Source organism: Schistocerca nitens, chromosome 4, assembly GCF_023898315.1.
Source record: "Schistocerca nitens isolate TAMUIC-IGC-003100 chromosome 4, iqSchNite1.1, whole genome shotgun sequence".
NCBI classification, from domain to species: Eukaryota; Metazoa; Arthropoda; class Insecta; order Orthoptera; family Acrididae; genus Schistocerca; species Schistocerca nitens.
The window spans coordinates 147,491,773-147,512,935 of record NC_064617.1 but is presented as its reverse complement, the minus strand read 5'-3'; positions in this window follow the sequence as shown (position 1 = coordinate 147,512,935).

Genomic DNA, 21,163 nt, shown 5'->3' with positions numbered 1-21,163 from the left:
ACAGTTCAGATGGTCTCTGAACGCGCCAATAATACTGGTGCTCCAATTTTTTGTGGGTGTGCAGTGAAAGTTTAGATGTAATAATAGTCCACTGGAGGTAGTCAAGGGTAGGTCGTTCTCGCAGTACTTACAAGAAGATCCCAGACAGGATCCCCACACTTAGCGGATACAACAAACACAAAATGGTAGCTTCCGGCACCCCTAAAGCCTCAGCATGTAACTGGAGACACATTGTAACGCTACCGCCCTTTAACTGACGTGCGTTAGCTGTATAAAGCCTGTACTGTAATAAGTTCATGGGCTTCACCTTATAACCAAGGATTTTAGTACATAAATTGACCGCGTGTACCTAATAGAAGCAAGATCGGACTTGTAATCAGTCAATAACTACAGTGATTCATCAAGCATATGTAAAGTATAATTGCTCGTTCGCATGGACAAGAAGTATACACAGTAGATGCTACCTATAATTAATGATTCGATCGCCAGCCTACTTAGGCAATGAGTGAGCTTTTCCTTGTACAAGTGGGTGCATGTACAAGCATAGTAACACGTAGTAATGATGTGTTATATGGCAAAGTTTGGACCCGGAAAAATCCACTGAACTAAAGCTTTCTCTTTTTGTACTAATTTGGACGAGCTAAATTCACACAACACCACACAGCAATGATTATTACGAACTGCATTTCGTATATTGATCAGACTGAGATTGGGCATAGATTTTCCTAGAGTGCACAGTTTTGAAAACACACATACAATGTCACTATTGAAATTGGGAAAACAACACTAATACACTTAGGTTCAATAAAGGACTTAAATTTACAGGTCAAATATTATCAGCACATTTCAAGGTTTGAAAGAATGAACAAGAGGAGGGGGGGGGGGGGACCCTGAAACTGTTATGGTCGTTATACTGAAACTGTTAAGTACTAAAAGGCAAATTAACACTCAAATTTATCAATCAATGGATAACTACTCTTTTGTCTTACTTCTGAATAATTTAACTGTCATTAGTTCTGTCTCAAGTTAATTAAATAGCATCGCTAACTCAATTCAAAAAACTCTCTTTCAGTTTAGTCATACTTTTGTCTTTTACCAACATTTGCAATAATTCACAGAACTTTTAAATTTCTTTATAGCAAAAGTTTGACTGCTGATAATTCTCATTTACACTAATTATAAACTTTCAGTTCAGGATACTCGGGTTGCACAATACGAGGTAAGGATCCTGTCTAGGTCAGTGATCAGGATGAGTCATGGCTAAAGCAATTCTGGTAAAAGTCACGTTATTATTGAACAGTTAGAAACATTTTCGACACTGGTCCACACAGATACACTTCTAAAGATGAAATAAATGTTTGACCTGTGCAAGTCGGTGCGGCGGTTGGCGGGCAGCGAGATAGCGGGCAGCACGGCACACATACAAGCACGGCTAAGGCTCACACTACATCGGCACTTTCCATCTTCTTAGCGTCGTAATCTTTCCAATTTTGTGCCTCAGAATATAGCCATGCCAAGTAGTCGTCGGAATCGGTTCATCCGAGGCTCAATGGAATCCACTTTTCCTGGGTAGCCGCCTCGGTACATTACGTGTTCCTCTGACCGATTCACAACTCCGACTGTTACTGATGCTCGCCTCCGACTGACTACTGAGCCCGTTGTGCCGAACCGCGCCCAGTGTGCGTTTTCCCGCGCTCGCCTGCCTCCACCTTTTCCTGCTCCCCTACAGGTAGGGTATTCACCACAGGTTTTCTACTACACATATCCTAATGCATTACCTACGTATGGACCAAGTGTTTAAATTACAATTTCCACATTTTACAATAGTTTTAACATTAAGTACACTTTCTTTTGATTATCACATCATTTGAAATCTAACATAATTAATAATATTCATTTCAAAAGTTACTCACAGTTTCTTTAACATCACGAAAAGAGCAAGAAATTAAATCAACCATTTTTCACACTAATTTAGAGAAATTCATAAAGAAAAAAATTATTATATGTACAGTTGTCGTTACACATGCCCCTGTTTCCAGAAAATTTTGCTTAAGTCCAAATTTTATGGGAACACTTAATCTTACAATTATACAGTGGTTCTGAATCTTTACTTAAATGTCCAAAAGGTTTACACTACATATGTCCTTCTACTCCCTGTATATAAGTTTACACTCTTTTAACACTTCCAGAATAATTATTTATCATTTACTCAAGTGCCTTTTGCACAGTCCAACTTCTCATCATAACATTACTAAAATAGTAATTTAATTAATTCTTCTAATTTTCTCAAAGAAATAATTTAAATTTTGGAATACAAACATTTAACTACAAAAACAATTGCATATTTTGTACACACTATAAGATAATTTGTCGCTGCTTGCTTTGAATAGCAGTCCATTTCCTTATTTACTAAACAAAATACACACACATATATTCAAAAAAATTAACTACACATATTTGCTGCCTATTGTGCGGATTTGGGCAATCCTTTTCACTTCATATTATCACATCTCCTGGATCATATTTACAATTTTCCATTGACTATTTATCTGCCCTCATTGGTATTTGGCAGTCCTTCATATCATGGTTCATACACTGCCCATTTTCATTTTTGACAGTCCCATCTTTTATCTGGCTGATAGCATTTATCCTTTCATTTCAGTCCCTTTCTCCATTTATTTTTACAGTTACAGTACAATTGGTAATCTGAAACTCACATAACTACATTAGCACACTTTCAAGGGTATACAGACATTTACAAATATTAGTTATATTTAGAATAACTTGGGTTCAGCATAAGATACAGCACAATTACTAGTTTCTAGGAACATACAGTTTCAGGTCCACAATATTTCTTACACCTAAAGGTCTTTTGGATTTTGGGTAGATTAGGTAGTAAGCATTGTCGTGTGGAATATTCTGTATTATATATGGTCCATTATAAATATATTTAAATTTGGAAATTTCATGGTTTAGTTCACTAGACTTTTCGTGGGTTTTTAAAAGAACATAATCTCCAATTTTAAATTTTGAAACTTTTAAATTTTTATTGTGTCTTTTAGATCTAGATTCAGCTTTTTGCTTTGCCCTTTTTATCACCAATTCTTTCTTTTGATCCAATCCCAAATTTGTACAAGGTGGAATCTCTAGATTTTCTTCAATTAAACTTTTACTACTTCTGTGTAACAAAATTTCTTCCGGTGGAAATCCTGTAGTTTCATGATGTAATGTGTTCATGACATTCTCAAAATCCGATATAAATCTCTCCCAGGCTCTATGATTGTGACTGCAGTATGTTCTACACAATCTCCCGATTTCTCGCATGTACCTTTCAACCGGGTTGCTTGCAGGATGGTAGGCGGCAATATATTTAACCTCCACACCAACTTTCTCCATTCCCTCCTTCCAAATTTTGGATATGAACTGGGGTCCATTGTCAGATAGTACTGCTTTGGGTTTCCCGATGGTCCTGAAGTATTCGACCATCCTACTAAATACAGCTTCTGCTGTTGCCTTTTTCAAGGGGTATAATTTCACAAATTTTGAAAATACTTCCAAATTCACCAAAATATATGCACAATTTCCCGAAGTCTTTGGGAGGGGACCATATAAATCCACCGATAATAAGTCTAGGGTGTCTTCAGGCAACGTACTTTGCATTTGTCCCCTACTAGTTTTGTTCGGCACTTTGGCCTTTTGGCAGACATCACATGACTTAATTCGTTCCTTTACCTTCTTACTCATATTACCAGTAATCACTATTACATTATTCAATTTATCTGAACACTTCTTTGGCCCACTATGCCCCAATGCTAAATGAAAATAGTCTATGACCTCGGTATCAAACTGGTGTGGCCAACATACTCTCCATTCCTCAGTGGCTAAATCTTTCCTCCTATATAAAATGCCTCTAAAGATTTTGTAGTACTTCTTAATTTGAGGATACTGCACACTGTCAAATTTTACCTTCACTGATTTCCAGGTTGAATCCTCATTCTGATGGTATCTCATATTTTTACATATCTGCTCAATTTTCCTCTTTCCTGAAACCTCATTCATATACCTTATCTGAAAAGTACCCTCTTCCCCATTTTCATTTGGCACTTCACTCATACCATTAGGCAATCGAGATAAAGCATCTGCCACATAATTCTCAGTACCTTTGACATAATAAATTTCGTAATCAAATTGTTGTAGGTATAAAGCCCAACGAGTTAGCCTACCATTTAGTAAACGGCAATATTTAAGAAAAGTTAAAGCTTTGTGGTCAGTATGTATGATGAGTTTATGGCCCCACAGATAATTTCTAAATTTCTTTAGCCCCCATATAATGGCTAAAGCTTCCTTTTCCGAAATAGTGTAGTTTCTCTCATATTTCGTTAGAGTTCTACTTGCAAATGCGATAGTTCTGTGTTCGATTTCTTCGTCATTACAGATTTCTTGGAAAATTTCTATACCAATTCCATAAGCACTGCTGTCAGTACTCATATGGAAAGGTTCTGAGAGTATGGGGTGATGCAAAATACTGTCATTCAAAAGTTCGTTTTTTAATTTTTCGAAATCCCTCATACACCCTTCAGTCCACACAAAAGCACTATTTTTCTTAAGCAGATTATTCAAATGAGGACTATTAAAAACTTGTCCCTTGACGAATTTTCTATAGAATCCACATAAACCTAAAAAGGCTTTCAACTGTTTTCTATTTCTAGGAGCTGGACATCCTGATATTGCACTTAACTTTTCTGGATCCTTTCCAATGCCATTTGTAGTAATAATGTGCCCCAGAAACTTTATTTTCGATTTTACAAATTCACTTTTCTTCCACTTAAGTGTCATGCCCCCTGCTTGCAGAGCAACAAAAACTTTCCGCAATAACTCGCAATGCTCTTGCCATGTTTCTGTAGCAATTAGTAAATCGTCTACATAAATGGTTAGCCGGGAACTTAGTTCTCTCCCTAACACAAAGTCCAGGGCCCTAATAAATACTGCCACAGATGTGCTAAGCCCAAATGGCACTACTTTATACTGATAGCATTTCCCGGCGAATAGAAAAGCGGTATATTTACGGGATTCTTTACTCAATGGGATTTGCCAGTATCCGGCGGTCATGTCCAGACTGGTTAAATATTTCACGTTATAAAATTTTTGGAGCATTTCGTCCAGATTTTCAGGTCTGTCAATTTCCTTCTTTACAATTTTGTTCAAAGTCCTGGCGTCGATAACAACTCTCACTCCCCCATCCCTTTTGTTCACTATGATAAGGGGACTATTATACTCGCTGCTACTTTGTTCGATTACCCCCCACTCTATCATTTTATCTATTTCCACTTGAACAGCCTGCCTCTTTGATATGGGTATCGAAAATGGTCTTACGAAGAAAGGTTTATGCTCTACGGTCTCAATCTGGTATTCAAAATTCTTAACTAGGCCAGGTTTGTCCGAAAATACGGGGCTATTACTATCTAAAATTTCAAGCAATTCTGCTTTCTGTTCGGGAGATATTCCCTCTAAATTTTCCACCATTCCCTTAAATTCATGCCCCTGCTGGTCACTCTCATTTAATATTCTCTGGACATGGTACACCTCATACTTGTTTGTCAACCCATCATTCCCTTGATCGATCTCCAACAACAAAGAATCGATTTCTGAATCAAACACTTTCCCACTTTCCTCAAAATTTAATTCCACATTCCTAAATGTACTATTAATTTTGATCACTCCCTGGCTACAATCAATAATAACCTTTTCTTTATCCAACCAATCTATCCCCAAAATCATTTCAGTACTCAATTCTGGCACAACCAAAAAATCGTGTTCAAAGTTCTGTCCTTTTATACTAAATTCAACCAAAATCTGGTTCTTTACCGGCTTACTAGCCTTACCAGTTGCACCAACAATTTTTACACCTGTCACTGACATAATTACTAGCCCAGGCTTATCACAAATGTGTTCGAAAAATGACTGAGAAATTGCACTTATCTGAGACCCAGTATCAAGAAGTACTTGCAATTTCACGTTATAAATTTCAACTGGTATTATAGTTTGTCTAACCGTCGCATGTTTTTCATTATCGTGGTCTTCCTTGAGCAAATCCGGGTCGACGATAACATCGTCCCAAGATATGCTTTTCACATTCACCTTGCATATATCTGGCGGTTTCTTGGGTTCCGGAAGTTCAAAGTTATTAATAACCTGAACTCTCTGCGAAATAAACCCTGAGTCGTCTGGTGGTTCTTTCTTTCTCTGTTCTGTTTCAACGTCTGGATTTTGTTTTGATACGTTGTCATCGTTAGGTACAATATCGACATTAATTGCATCCCATTTACTTTCACTGATTTTCTCATACCCTCTTTCAGTAAAAGTATATTTACTTTCGTCTACACCTAAAAATTCATCTTCACTAGAATCACCACTACTTTCTCCCTCAACATCAGATTCACTTAAGTACGCTACTTTTGCACAATAGGGAGAGTTAGTACATTCATTTTCGTCCGTATTTGCATACCTTTCATCATCCGAACTATCGTCGGAATCCGACCATTCCGGATCGCTTTCAGGTTCTAACATAAAAGCTTTTCTGAGACAGGCACTAAGTTCCTCCTCTGTATTGTCGTCAGGCTTGGATTTCAATTCAATCTCCTCTTTTGGCAATACGGCCTCATCCTCAGCTTTATTCACTTCCACTGTGACTTCATATTCGGTGTAATCCTCGTGGACTTTGATTACTTTCAGGTAATCATCTGCCCCTTCTCCACGGTGCCTCTCGGTAGCAGCTTGTATCATTGGTGGACTGTTAGCAGAAATTATTTCTTCGTCAATGCTGAGGATTTCATCCTCCAAATCCTTCCTATCCTTAATCTGCATCCTATTGGCGGCACGCGTACTTTGTGCGGCGCTATTTATTCTCTCCTCTTCCAATTCGGGCCACCTCACCTTATCGACGTCCCTATCATTTCCTTTCCTATTAACTACCTTCTTCGCCTCATACTCCTTAAAATCCTCCCACTCACATTGCTTTAGGCCCTTGTACAGATTATCGATCTGCACACGCCAATCAGTTACTTCTGCTAATTCATCCTCGCCTTTAATTTCATTGCAAACACTGCTAACCGCATCTCTCTGTGTATTCACAGTTTCCTTTATCGTTTCCTTTGCCATGGAATTATTACTCGTAAAGTTTTCATTAGCTCTGACGGCTATGTTCGTATCTACTGCTGCCGTATTTCTAGCGGCTTCTTTCCTAACAGATGTTCTGCTAGGCTGGGCCGTTGCCCTCTGATACTCCACTCGCCTGTTAACCTGTAGCGTTCTGTGCGGCAGAAATGACTCATTCTGGCTCGCAGCTGACGCTTGTTTCATCACCACACGCCGCGGTGTTCCATTCCTGTCCCTAGCCTGTCTCATTACATTACGGACGGTCCAGTATCTTTTTTCAAATCGGGGCCGGTATGTATTGTCCGCTTCCGTTTGGCCCGCAACGTTCGCGGAAATTAGTTTCCCGCGTCGTTATTATTTTGCGCGGTATACTCTCTACCGCGACCTGAATAATTTCCTCTACCTCTTCCTCTGCCTCTTCCTCTTTGTATCACATTGACGCGAAATCCATCGCCGTCATTTCGTTCGTCATTATTACGATTATTATGATGACCAAAATTTTGATAATTGGCACGACTTTCGCGCCAATGGTCTTCGTCTTTGACCCTTTCTAGAAATGCTTGGAAGCTACGATGATTGCTTCCTACGTATCTCTTTGAATCTTCTGGAAGCTTTTTGTATAGCTCCCAGATAATTTCTGAATCTGATCTTCTACCTCTTAAGTGTGTCAATTTTCGGTACCAATGCTCGCAGAAATCTTTCAAAGAATTTCTGCCCCTGTTATCATGAAGCTTGGCCATGATAAATTCGCGCCATAAATGATCCTGCTTTTGTTTGGACCAATTTTCTTCCGTAAATCTCTGCCTAAATTCTTCGAACGTCATTCGTTCGGTATTTAAATTTATTCCCCAGCGCTTAGCATCACCTGCTAAGGCGCTAATTACAACATTTATCTTTTCCTGATCAGACAAGTGCTCAGGAAATACTCTCTCACAATTTTTGATAAAATCTAACGGATGCCACCCGTTATGTTTCTTGGCTGGATCGAAGCGTTCCTCGCCTTCTAACAGCTTCGTAATCGGTGTGCCATTACAGACAACACCAGGCCTATCTTTAATTTTATTCTCAAGGTCAAAAATTTTGCCTTGAATTTTCGAAGAATTTTGTTCACATTCGGTAACTCTCTCGCCTAAATCTTTTTCAGTGTCTGAAACTGCCCTTTTCAACTGTGAAATTCCTTGTTGACATTCGTTTACGATCTCAGTTTTGAGACCGAAAACTTTTTCGTCTACTTTTGTTTCTACCTGGGGCTCTACTTTGTCTTGTATGTTGAGAATTTCAACATCGAACCTACTGTTAATGTTAACAATTTCCCCCTGCATAGTGTCCATATTTTTGTTAATGGTGTCAATTTCAAATTTCATAGTATTTACCACAGAACTTAAATTACCCACCTTTTGTTCTACCTGTTCTATTTGTTTACTAATTTTAATTCCCTGTCCTTCAACCTGTGCTTTAATCCGATCCACCTGTTTTTTGAGCTGCTCGTCAACGTGTGTTTTAAGCTGTTCGTTCTGTGTTTTAAGCTGCTCGTCAACGTGTGTTTTAAGCTGATTAACCTGATTGCCGACTTGTTTTTGAAGCTGATCATTCTGTGTTTTGATCTGCTCGCTCTGTCCTGCAATTTGTTTAGTTAATTGTTCAAATAAATCGTTCATGCTTAAAATGTTCACACTGTTTTGTTCTATGGAATCGGTGTGTTCCGATCCTACTTCAAAAGTTTCTTTCGGTTCTTTCTTTATCTGTGGTGACTCAAACATGTCAGTGGATTCATTCACATACCCACTATCATCTACAAAGTCACCCTCTACTTCCTGTTTCATTCCTTGCTGCGTTCGAGGCGATCTCGCCATTTCAATCTGTTCGTTAACGTGTTCGTGGTATTGTATGTACGCCAATTGTCTTCTGCTAATGCCATCTGTTATCTGGCCGTGTAAACTCCGGCTACTGCCAGCCGCATTCTCCATTTCGCTCGGCGCATCCTCCCTGCCTACATTCCCGTCCATATCGAATGCCAACTACAACACACTGTCGTACTTGACGTTCACTGCAGTTTACTTTACTGACTTTTATTGCTATTCGTGCCACTGAACTTCCACTGATCGATCTTTACGTTAATTTGTAACCGACAACAACTGGAAGTCCTGTCACCGGGAAGCCACGTGTAACGCTACCGCCCTTTAACTGACGTGCGTTAGCTGTATAAAGCCTGTACTGTAATAAGTTCACGGGCTTCACCTTATAACCAAGGATTTTAGTACATAAATTGACCGCGTGTACCTAATAGAAGCAAGATCGGACTTGTAATCAGTCAATAACTACAGTGATTCATCAAGCATATGTAAAGTATAATTGCTCGTTCGCATGGACAAGAAGTATACACAGTAGATGCTACCTATAATTAATGATTCGATCGCCAGCCTACTTAGGCAATGAGTGAGCTTTTCCTTGTACAAGTGGGTGCATGTACAAGCATAGTAACACGTAGTAATGATGTGTTATATGGCAAAGTTTGGACCCGGAAAAATCCACTGAACTAAAGCTTTCTCTTTTTGTACTAATTTGGACGAGCTAAATTCACACAACACCACACAGCAATGATTATTACGAACTGCATTTCGTATATTGATCAGACTGAGATTGGGCATAGATTTTCCTAGAGTGCACAGTTTTGAAAACACACATACAATGTCACTATTGAAATTGGGAAAACAACACTAATACACTTAGGTTCAATAAAGGACTTAAATTTACAGGTCAAATATTATCAGCACATTTCAAGGTTTGAAAGAATGAACAAGAGGAGGGGGGGGGGACCCTGAAACTGTTATGGTCGTTATACTGAAACTGTTAAGTACTAAAAGGCAAATTAACACTCAAATTTATCAATCAATGGATAACTACTCTTTTGTCTTACTTCTGAATAATTTAACTGTCATTAGTTCTGTCTCAAGTTAATTAAATAGCATCGCTAACTCAATTCAAAAAACTCTCTTTCAGTTTAGTCATACTTTTGTCTTTTACCAACATTTGCAATAATTCACAGAACTTTTAAATTTCTTTATAGCAAAAGTTTGACTGCTGATAATTCTCATTTACACTAATTATAAACTTTCAGTTCAGGATACTCGGGTTGCACAATACGAGGTAAGGATCCTGTCTAGGTCAGTGATCAGGATGAGTCATGGCTAAAGCAATTCTGGTAAAAGTCACGTTATTATTGAACAGTTAGAAACATTTTCGACACTGGTCCACACAGATACACTTCTAAAGATGAAATAAATGTTTGACCTGTGCAAGTCGGTGCGGCGGTTGGCGGGCAGCGAGATAGCGGGCAGCACGGCACACATACAAGCACGGCTAAGGCTCACACTACATCGGCACTTTCCATCTTCTTAGCATCGTAATCTTTCCAATTTTGTGCCTCAGAATATAGCCATGCCAAGTAGTCGTCGGAATCGGTTCATCCGAGGCTCAATGGAATCCACTTTTCCTGGGTAGCCGCCTCGGTACATTACGTGTTCCTCTGACCGATTCACAACTCCGACTGTTACTGATGCTCGCCTCCGACTGACTACTGAGCCCGTTGTGCCGAACCGCGCCCAGTGTGTGTTTTCCCGCGCTCGCCTGCCTCCACCTTTTCCTGCTCCCCTACAGGTAGGGTATTCACCACAGGTTTTCTACTACACATATCCTAATGCATTACCTACGTATGGACCAAGTGTTTAAATTACAATTTCCACATTTTACAATAGTTTTAACATTAAGTACACTTTCTTTTGATTATCACATCATTTGAAATCTAACATAATTAATAATATTCATTTCAAAAGTTACTCACAGTTTCTTTAACATCACGAAAAGAGCAAGAAATTAAATCAACCATTTTTCACACTAATTTAGAGAAATTCATAAAGAAAAAAATTATTATATGTACAGTTGTCGTTACAACATGACCAACCAGATAAAATGTTGAATTTTGTCAATACTGTCAATGGCGAGCTGGGTGACATATCGGAGCAAATGCATGACTGGTTTGGGCAATATGGAAAATTGTACCGTCACCTCTCCCTCTGGTACACCTGCATAACTTCGAATTCTTCCTCTATCCCAGTAGTACTGGCTTTGGCTTGTAACTGAGTAATTCTGCTAGCTAAATCATCTCTCTCTTCCATGGATTGCTTATCGGTTTGCATGGAGCTAAGATCACCTGATCTAGCCTGCCAGTGACAAAGTTAGGCCTGAGTTCTTGCCCTTTGTTTAGGAGTGACTTGAGTACTCACCAAAAAATTCAAGCTCTGCTCAAGCTGGTCAACAGCTTGCTCAATCAAAGGTATGACTTGGTCAACCTTCCCCAGGATGTCAGGAGAAATGACAATTGGCTCGTCTAATGTAGCCCGCAACCTATTAACTAACTCGGTTACGGTCCCCTGGGTTGTCTGTTGACGAATGGTGAGCTCATAATGCAGATAGTCAATTTTTAAGTAGGACAACCCTGGACAGCTCCTGGCGGCCACACTCGTATGAAACCCAACATGCTCCACTCGTAACCTGGAAAAAACCACGCTCTGCTACCATTAATTAGGTCCTACTCTAGTCTGGATTTATTGTTAAGTAGGACTGGGAGTGGGAGGGCTAGGCCAAGTTCCAGGGGATCAAGCAATACAGGCTCCGACAGAGATAGCGAGTGGTGCGCCTCTGAATAAGCAACTCTTTCAATGCAAATACATGCCAAAATTACAGGGTACAATATCACGGTTGGGTGCAGAACATCAGAAACCAATGTCGGCCCTGCAATGATCAGAAATACCGACGTTTCTCGTCTTCCCAAGCCTTAGGTTGTAAGAATGTATATAAAAGGATATACCAAAATTATGGTCACTACGCAATCAAACCAACTTGTCACTCAACATCTTTGCCTCTGTACTTCCGCCTCAACTGACGTCTCTGCCCAAACTCTTTGCCTTTACATATGTCTGCCCGTGTCTGTGTGTGTGTGTGTGTGTGTGTGTGTGTGTGTATACCCATCCTTTTTTCCCCATAAGGTAAGTCTTTCCGCTCCCGGGATTGGAATGACTCCTTACCCTCTCCCTTAAAACCCACATCCTTTCGTCTTTCCCTCTCCTTCCCTCTTTCCTGATGAGGTTTGTTGCGAAAGCTTGAATTTTGTGTGTATGTTTGTGTTTGTTTGTGTGTCTGTCGACCTGCCAGCACTTTCATTTGGTAAGTCACATCATGAAAGAAAGTGATGAGACTTACCAAACAAAAGCGCTGGCAGGTCGATAGACACACAAAGAAACACAAACACACACACAAAATTCTAGCTTTCGCAACAAACGGTTGCTTCGTCAGGAAAGAGGGAAGGAGAGGGAAAGATGAAAGGAAGTGGGTTTTAAGGGAGAGGGTAAGGAGTCATTCCAATCCCGGGAGCGGAAAGACTTACCTTAGGGGGAAAAAAGGACGGGTATACACTCGCACACACACACATATCCATCCGCATATACACAGACACAAGCAGACATTTGTAAAGGCTTTGCCTTTACAAATGTCTGCTTGTGTCTGTGTATACCCGTCCTAGCTTTCGCAACCAACGGTTGCTTCGTCAGGAAAGAGGGAAGGAGAGGGAAAGATGAAAGGATGTGGGTTTTAAGGGAGAGGGTAAGGAGTCATTCCAATCCCGGGAGCGGAAAGACTTACCTTGGGGGAAAAAAGGACAGGTATACACTCGCACACACACACATATCCATCCGCACATACACAGATGCTGTGACTTACCAAACGAGAAAGCGTTGGTAGATAGACACAATAAAAAACACACACACAAATTTCAAGCTTTCGCAACCCACAGTTGCTTCATCAGGAAAGAGGGAAGGAGAGGGAAAGACGAAAGGATGCGGGTTTTAAGGGAGAGGGTAAGGAGTCATTCCAATTCCGGGTGCGGAAAGACTTACCTTTAGGGGAAAAAAGGGACAGGTATACACACACACATACAGACACGGGCAGACATATGTAAAGGCAAAGAGTTTGGGCAGAGATGTCAGTTGATGCGGAAGTACAGAGGCAAAGATGTTGAGTGACAAGTGATGTACGAGGGGCGGCTGCTAATTTCAAGTTGCCGCCCTTCGTATATCACTTGTCACTCAACAACATTTTTGCCTCTGTACTTCCGCCTCAACTGACATCTCTGCCCAAACTCTTTGCCTTTACATATGTCTGCCCGTGTGTGTGTGTGTGTGTGTGTGTGTGTGTGTGTGTGTGTGTGTGCGTGCGTGCGTGCGTGTGTGTGTACCTGTCCCTTTTTCCCCCTAAGGTAAGTCTTTCTGCACCCGGGATTGGAATGACTCCTTACCCTCTCCCTTAAAACCCACATCCTTTCGTCTTTCCCTCTCCCTCCCTCTTTCCTGATGATGAAGCAACCGTGGGCTGCGAAAGCTTGAAATTTGTGTGTGTGTTTGTGTGTTTTTTATTGTGTCTATCTACCAGCACTTTCTCGTTTGGTAAGTCACAGCATCTTTGTTTTTTAATATATTTTTTCCCATGTGGAATGTTTCTTTGTACGCAGATTTCTACCATGGCATGTATTGGTTAGAAAAATGCATCGATGATGACTGATATCAGTCAAAATCAATTTGCAACAAGATAAATAAATTATGTTTCTGTGGCTGGTTGATACATTCTTTATAATTTTATACTCCACAGTTGCTGCACAGAAAGGGAACCTCGTCAGGCCCCATGGAGTCAGCACCTGTGCTGTCTTGTAGACTCTGAAGACGATGCTTTACCATTTGTGCACCTGAGTATCAAGAACCTTCTTTAGCAGGTCCCAGTCTGTGTGGCATACTTCTCACCCATCATTATTTCTTGTGTCATATAACTGACCATCTGCATTTATTTCTAGTAGTGTACTGGTTTAATGAAATTATTGACCTGTATACATACATGGATGGAAACATCAATATCTTTAGATTATGGAATTCTACATGTGTCTCTGTTTTTTATTCAAGATAGTTCTAATGGCCTGTTTTTGCAAAACAAAAATTCCTTTCATATTATTGTTGCTGGCGTTTCCACAAACAGTTACTCCATATTGTAAGTACATTTCAAATAGAACATGGTACACTGTACACAGATGTTTTCTGTTAGCATACTGAGGAACCTGTTTCATGATAAATACTACAGTGCTTAATTTACAATAAATATTGTCTATATTTTGTCTCCATTGATGCTTATTATCAACTGTAATTCCCAAACATTTTATAAAGGTAACATCTCCAAGTTTTGTTTCATCTATGAATATATCTATGTGTCTTCCTTTTCTCTATTTGTGATCACCAAGGACATTGTCTTTTTTAGATTTCATATCAGAACTAAGTATAAAGTTGGAAATAGCAATAGAGTCTATGGAAAATTGCAAGAAAGGTGGACTGTTATGGTTCTGATAGTGTTTCAATGTACCTTATCAGGAATCAATCTGAGGATCGTCTTATAAATTGCAGCAAATGAAAAGAGTTGAAAAGGATGACAGTTACAGTCTTTTTAGCTAACCAATCAATTTGTTTATTTTATTTTGGTGCTGTGGCATCTGATGTAGATATATGACAGGTCAGTAGACAATAAAGAGTTAAACATTACTAATACATAATAGCATTAATACAATGTCCACCCCCGGTAGCTGAATGATCAGTGTGACGGATTGTCAATCCTCTGGGCCCGGGTTCGATTCCCGGCTGGGTCGGGGAATTTTCTCCGCCCAGGGACTGGGTGTTGTGCTGTCATCATCATCATCATCATCATCATCCTATCATCCTCATCGACTGCAGGTCACCGAAGTGGCGTCAAATTGAAAGATCAGCACCTGTCGAACAGCCTGCCCGACAGGGGGGCCCTAGCCATACGGTTAAATAAATAAAATTAATACAATTACACAATGATTACTGTAGGCAGTTCACAGTTTAAGGTTAGATATATATCACAACAATAATACAATTTATCTTGTTTAATATTTTAGGCATTTCACAGTATTGAATTAGGTATGTGTGCTTGTCAAACAGCAGATACTTAATCAGTGTACTTTGGATAAATAAAACTGACACTATGATAATTATTATACAAAATACATGGTCACAATATGATGGAAATTTTAAGTTTTACAAATTCGTCTTAATTGGTAGAGGAATTTGGTTACAGAGAAAACAACTATAGACAGGCACAGAAGGTTTAGAATCTTTAGTTCAAGAAAAGAATGACTACATGAGCTCCGTCTGCTTCTGATGGTACATTTTTGGTTTTTGAGTATAGGTTGACCACAGAATGTGATACCCCAGAGTATTATTCCATACATGATCGCACACTGCAAATGTGCATGTTACATCTGTATCACTGTTTCTCTGTTAAAGCTTATGTTCAGTAACTGTAGCATATAACAGAGAGATGACTAATTAGCTTCTAGAGACTGGACATGTATTCCATTTTAAATGATTCTGCAGATATATACCTAAGAGTTCCATACTCAGGCAATTTTAAGCTTTTGTTATTTGTTATTAACGATTTGTCATTTGTTTCCTTTTGATGGCACATGTGAAAGTTCATGGCCATAGTGTTAGTGTTGTGACTTGGCAAGACAGCCAAGCCACTATGAGATAGCCGAAAGGGCACGCTTTTAAGCTCGCGCAGGCTGGCGTGAGGTCTGGAACAGTTAAAGGAATAGAGACTAGCAAAACAGGTACGTACCTTCTGGAAAACTTAACTTTAATCCATAATTGGTGAACATCGGTCTGACGGTACATGCATCACAAGATAAATAGCAAATGATAATGGCGCCTTGCTAGGTCGTAGCAAATGACGTAGCTGAAGGCTATGCTAACTATCGTCTCGGCAAATGAGAGCGTAATTTGTCAGTGAACCATCGCGAGCAAAGTCGGCTGTACAACTGGGGCGAGTGCTAGGAAGTCTCTCTAGACCTGCTGTGTGGCGGCGCTCGGTCTGCAATCACTGATAGTGGCGACACGTGGGTCCGACGTATACTACCGGACCGCGGCCAATTTAAAGGCTACCACCTAGCAAGTGTGGTGTCTGGCGGTGACACCACAGTTAGTTTTTAACACATGCACACACACACACACACACACACACACACACACACACACACACAAAACAAAGTGTGTTAGTTCTGTTTAGCCCTTTCACTGAGTACTGCTGTCAGCTGTAAATACAGTTTTCTGTTTGGCATGAGTAAGAGAAAGAGGATTGGCATTAACATAGATCCTTGCAGCTCACCATATTTTATCAAAGAGTTTTCTGATGAATATGTTGTCCTTTTTATCTTTCCAGTGGTTGTGTCTTCTTTAAGAACAACTTTTTGTTTCTGGTTAGTAAAATATGATCTAACTGAATAATCTGAAATACCTTTACTCCCCTCACACACTTTGGACAGGCCCAAAAATATTTCAGTAGCTGTTTCCAATTCATTTATAGCTTTTAGATCTCACGCTGACCACCACTGTACATTAACATTGTAATGAGACAGTCATAAATACGTTTGAAGTGTTTTAATGATTTAGCTGTTCCTAAGAATAATAAATATATTTGGTGGAAACACGCCATAAATCAGACAACAAGCTTTTTAACTTCATATTTATTGCTCTAGAGATGTGTCATAAATGTCTTTCCTCCAAAGAGAGAGAAAACTTCAAAATGATATGATTCTCTGCAAAGAGACTGTCATTGAATTTGTTGTTGTTGTTGTGGTCTTCAGTCCTGAGACTGGCTTGATGCAGCTCTCCATGCTGCTCTATCCTTTGCAAGCTTCTTCATCTCCCAGTACTTACTGCAACCTATGCCCGTCTGAATCTGCTTAGTGTATTCATCTCTTGGTCTCCCTCTACGATTTTTACCCTCCAGTACTAAATTAGTGATCCCTTGATGCCTCAGAACATGTCCTACCAACCAATCCCTTCTTCTAGTCAAGTTGTGCCACAAACTCCTCTTCTCCCCAATTCTATTCAATACCTCCACATTAGTTATGTGATCTACCCATCTAATCTTCAGCATTCTTCTGTAGCACCACATTTCGAAAGCTTGTATTCTCTTCTTGTCTAAACTATTTATCGTCCATGTTTCACTTCCATACATGGCTACACTCCATACAAATACTTTCAGAAACGACTTCCTGACACTTAACTCTATATTCGATGTTAACAAATTTCTTTTCTTCAGAAACGCTTTCCTTGCCATTGCCAGTCTACTTTTTATATCCTCTCTAGTTCAACCATCATCAGTTATTTTGCTCCCCAAATAGCAAAACTCCTTTACTACTTTAAGTGTCTCATTTCCTAATCTAATGCCCTCAGTATCACCTGACTTAATTCAACTACATTCCATTATCCTCGTTTTGCTTTTGTTGATGTTCATCTTATACCCTCATTTCAAGACACTGTCCATTCCATTCAACTGCTCTCCAAGTCCTTTGCTGTCTCTGACAGAATTATAGTGTCATCGGCGAACCTCAAAGTTTTTATTTCTTCTCCATGGATTTTAATACCTACTCCAAACTTTTCTTTTGTTTCCTTTACTGCTTGCTCAATATACAGATTGAATAGCATCAGGGAGAGGCTACAACCCTGTCTCACTCCCTTCCCAACCACTGCTTCCCTTTCATGTCCCTCAACTCTTATAACTGCCATCTGCTTTCTGTACAAATTGTAAATAGCCTTTGGCTCACTGTATTTTACCCCTGCCACCTTCAGAATTTGACAGAGAGTATTCCAGTCAACATTGTCAAAAGCTTTCTCTACGTCTACAAATGCTAAAAACGTAGATTTGCCTTTCCTTAATCTTTCTTCTAAGATAAGTCGTAGGGTCAGTATTGCTTCACGTGTTCCAACATTTCTACGGAATCCAAACTGATCTTCCCCAAGATCGGCTTCTACCAGTTTTTCCATTTGTCTGTAAAGAATTTGCATTAGTATTTTGCAGCTGTGACTTATTAAACTGATAGTTCAGTAATTTTCACATCTGTCAACACCTGCTTTCTTTGGGATTGGAATTATTATATTCTTCTTGAAGTCTGAGGGAATTTTGCCTGTCTCATACATCTTGCTCACCACATGGTAGAGTTTTGTCAGAACTGGCTCTCCCAAGGCTGTCAGTAGTTCTAATGGAATGTTGTTGACTCCTGGGGCCTTGTTTCGACTTAGGTCTTTCAGTGCTCTGTCAAACTCTTCACACAATATCATATCTCCCATTTCATCTTCATCTACATCCTCTTCCATTTCCATAATATTGTCCTCAAGAACATTGCCCCTGTATAGACCCTCTATAATCTATATACTCCTTCCACCTTTCTGCTTTCCCTTCTTTGCTTAGAACTGGGTTTCCATCTGAGCTCTTGATATTCATACAAGTAGTTCTCTTTTCTCCAAAGGTCTCTATAATTTTCCTGTAGGCAGTATCTATCTTACCCCTCATGAGATAAGCCTCTACATCCTTACATTTGTCCTCTAGCCATCCCTGCTTAGCCATTTTGCACTTCCAGTCGATCTCATTTTTGAGACGTTTGTATTCCTTTTTGCCTGCTTCACTTACTGCATTTTTGTATTTTCTTCTTTCATCAATTAAATTCAGTATCTCTTCTGTTACCCAAGAATTTCTACTAGCTCTCGTCTTTTTACCTACTTGATCCTCTGCCGCCTTCACTATTTCATTCCTCAGAGCTACCCATTCTTCTTCTACTGTATTTCTTTCCCCCATTCCTGTCAATTTGTCCCTTATGTTCTCCCTGAAACTCTGTACAACCTCTGGTTTAGTCAGTTTATCCAGGTCCCATCTCTTTAAATTCCCACCTTTTTGCAGTTTCTTCAGTTTTAATCTACAGTTCATAACCACTAAATTGTGGTCAGAGTCCACATCTGCCCCTGGAAATGTCTTACAGTTTAAAACCTGGTTCCTAAATCTCTGTCTTACCATTATATAATCTATCTGAAACCTTCTAGTATCTCCAGGATTCTTCCATGTATACAACCTTCTTTCATGATTCTTGAACCAAGTGTTAGCTATGATTAAGTTATGCTCTGTGCAAAATTCTACCAGGCAGCTTCCTCTTTCATTTCTTAGCCCCAATCCATATTCACCTACTACGTTTCCTTCTCTTCCTTTTCCTACTGTCGAATTCCAGTCACCCATGACTATTCAATTACCGTCTCCCTTCACTACCTGAATAATTTCTTTTATCTCATCATACGTTTCATCAATTTCTTCATCATCTGCAAAGGTATTTGGCTTATAAACTTGTACTACTCTAGTAGGCCTGGGCTTCGTGTCTATCTTGGCCACAATAATGTGTTCACTATGCTGTTTGCAGTAGCTTACCCGCACTCCTATTTTTTTTATTCATTATTAAACCTACTCCTGCATTACCCCTATTTGATTTGAATGTATCTTAGGCAAAACTGAGGCCATTCTGCTGACAGCATGTGAATGGGATTTATGTTTTGAAACATTTTTTGTTATCTGTGGAGGTGCCTTACAACAGGTTGGCTTGCTGCCTAATTATACAGCAGAGACAAAAGCAGCTCACGTTGGCTCTACTTTTGTCAAATCTCTGCTACCACTTATGTCTCTTGTTCTGTGTGCACATTGGGATCTTTGTTATTATTAGATTAACTAGTACTACTTAGCCTACTTAGCTGAATAGTTATCCAGTCAGATCACAGGCCCGATGATGACATGTTACTGGCTTATCATGGAGTGTTCCTATGTGCAGTCACTGTTCAATGGCTCCATAACTGTGACTCAAGCACAGTCACTTTGTTGCCCTTGATTGCCATTCTCCACAAAGGCAGTTTCCAAAATGAGTGCTGAGTGTTGACCCTTGACCATATTTTTTCGGGAACAACCAGTTTTTATCATCATCTCCGAGCTAACACAATGCTTTTGGTATCCGTCTTATGTCCATGTTATTGCTGACATTGTGCCTTATGGCTACAGATCTTTCCCTCGTGGATATTGAGACTGTGTAACTTTTTCAAAACTAGGATATCACTTTGCTTGAGTGGACAGTGCATCCACTGCCACCTGCTTCGCTGACAATTTTCGTCACCTTCCCACATTACACTTATATTAGTTTATGCAGCCATGACAACTGACAAAATCAAAAACAGTTTAATACAATCGTTAAAGTTACTTAATTGGATAGATAAAAAATTTACTCATCAAATGGTGACAGAACACACACATAAAAGACTGTTGTAATTGGCAATCTTTTGGAGCCAGTGGCTCCTTCTTCAGGCAGAAGGGTTTAAAGGGAAGGAAGAAAGGTGAAGGAAAAGGACTGGAGAGGTCTAGGAAAAGGGGTATATTTCAGGAAAATCATCCAGAACTGTGGGTCACTGGAGACTTACCATAAGGGATGAGAATGAAGACTGATTGTTGGGGACTGCAGTGGACGATATTTGATAACCTGAGAGCTCAACGGTGGAAGGCAGGGTAATATGCAAGACAGGGCTTACTGCTAAAACATTTTGCATGATTTAACAAGAGTGAAAAGCTATGTGCATTATATTTAACAGAGTTGGGAGAGTGGCAGTAAAAATAAACAGGAACGACAATGAAAGAAGTAGAAAACTAAAATGGACTGAAGCAAAGATAGTTACAGTGAAGAAATCCTGAGACAGAAGAAATTAATGTAAATTATGGCCAGGTGGGTGAATGGACCTCATTTCAGGGCATCTTTACCATATGGATTCATGGCGAGGCTGACCTGCTAAAATTCCTGGAATCTCTGAATTCCTTCTCCCAATTATATTTCACATGGTCCTATTCCGAATCCCATGCCACTTTCCTTGATGTTGGTCTCTTCCTCACCAAAGGCGAGCTACACACTTCTGTCCACATTAAACCTACCAACAAACATTACATTCTGACAGCTGCCATCTTTTCCATGTAAAACGTTCCCTCCTATGCAGCCTTAGCATCCGAAGCAAACGTATTTTTTCAGATGCTGAACTGCACA